Source organism: Mastomys coucha, unplaced genomic scaffold (assembly GCF_008632895.1).
Source record: "Mastomys coucha isolate ucsf_1 unplaced genomic scaffold, UCSF_Mcou_1 pScaffold4, whole genome shotgun sequence".
NCBI lineage: Eukaryota > Metazoa > Chordata > Mammalia > Rodentia > Muridae > Mastomys > Mastomys coucha.
Window position 1 is genome coordinate 55,569,634 of NW_022196910.1, and position 2,131 is coordinate 55,571,764.

Here is a 2,131-nt window from a genome sequence, read left to right on the forward strand (position 1 = left end):
TGGCCGTGAGCCATCATGTGTGGGGCTGCTGGGAATTGAACTCAGGACCTCTGCCAGCCTCACTTGCTCTGTTGCTCACTCTGGCATAATTCACTGTAGCTGTCTTCAGACACACCAGAAGAGGGCATCAGATCTCATTACGGGTGGTTGTGAGCCACCATGTGATTGCTGGGATCTGAACTCAGGTCCTTCGGAAGAGCAATCAGTGCTCTTACCCGCTGAGCCATCTCGCCAGCCCCCCTATAGAGCTTTTAAGTCTGAAATCTACAAACATCTATGCCAAGTTATTACAAGCAGGATTTAGGGATAGGATAGGATAGGGATAGGGATATGTCTTTGTTGTATATTTATCCTGTTCCCATTGGTTGGAGTGTTCATCTGTGGTGGAGGACTTGCCTTGTCTAATACTCATGTCTTAACTTGCCAACCAGGATGTCAGTTACCCACACATGTCTTTTTCTGCCAAGCAGGATGTCAGTTCCCAGGGAGGTCTTGCAAACTTCAACTTTACCTGACCCCTATTCAAAATGGAAGTTTTACTCCAAATGGCTTCTTATATTGGAGCAGGTGTCTCTCTTACAGTGGGGTCCATCCCAAAGGCAGCTTATAAAGGCAAGAAACCATAAAAGCTCATACATAGTGCTGCTGGGTCATTAGTTTGGGCCCAAGCTTATTGTGGCTAACTGTACAAAACAGTTCTAAATGACCCCTATTGTGATTGTGTTAAGGCCTGGGTAAAATGTTAATGGCTTATGAACTGTTACTTGTCTAGCCTGAAGCTTTTTCATGAGCTGTTACTAGGAATATTTCTCATACACTGTTAAACTGCTTTACCAGAATGTTCTGTGCTTTGGTATTCTTGGAAAGCAATCACAATAGAAGTCAGAACTGCTTTGTACAGTTAGCTGCAATAAGTTTGGATCCAAACCAACTACCCAGCAGCACTTCCTGCACCTATGTATGAGCTTTTATGGTTTCTTGCCTTTATAAGCTGCCCCTGGGATGGACCCCACCATAAGAGAGACACCTGCTCCAATATAAGAAGCTATTTTGAATAAGACTTCCATTTTGAGTAGGAGGTCAAGTAAAGTTGAAGTTTGTAAGACCTCCCTGGGAACTGACATCCTGCTTGGCAGAAAGAGACATGTGTGGGTAACTGACATCCTGGTCCTCCACCATAGTTGAAATACCCGAACCAAAGCCGGGCACTGTGGCGCACACCTTTAATCCCAGCACTTGGGAGGCAGAGGCAGGTGGATTTCTGAGTTCGGGCCAGCCTAGTCTACAGAGTGAGTTCCAGGACAGCCAGGGCTACACAGAGAAACTCTGTCTCGAAAAAACAAAAAAAAGAAAAAAGAAAAAGAAAAAAAGAAATACCCGAACCAATGGGAACAGGATAAGTTTATAACAAAGACATGTTTCTAAGGAAATCCCCTATCCCTAAATCCTGTTTGGTGGGATAAATCGGCACAAATGTTTGTGGATTTTAGGCATAAAAGCCCTATAGGATCTTAACTTCACAATCAGCTCCTGAGTCTGATCTCTGGCCCTGATGCATCCATCTTGGGGTATGGCATTCAATAAGCCATCCCTATTTGACTGAAATCTGTGTTTGAGTGATTTGAGCAGCGATTCCAAGACTCCAAAAATTGGTTTCCAAGAACACCAAAGCACAGAACATAACTGAATATGCAATAAACTGAGGCATGACAAAGTTTCCTAGTAACAACGCATGAGAGAGTTTCCTTGTAACATTAGTAACAGCACAAAATGGCAGGCTAGACAGACAGCAGTCACCCAGGGTTTAACAGATATGACTATGGGGACAGCTGAGTTTTCAGTGTGTGTGTGTGTGTGTGTGTGTGTGTGTGTGTGTGTGTGTGTGTTTCATGTGCACGTCCCCCCCCTTTTTTTTTAATTTCATTTGCATTGGTGTTTGGTCTTTATGTTTGTCTGTGTGGGGGTGTTGGTCCTGTGGAACTTGAGTTGTGAACTGCCCTGTGGGGTTAGGAATTGATCCTGGGTCACCTGGACTAGCAGCTGCTGCTCTTAAATGCTGAACCATCTCTCCAGACCCAGACCCTCCCCTCCCCATCCTTTTTTTCCCTTTTCCTTTTTTTTTTTTTTTTTT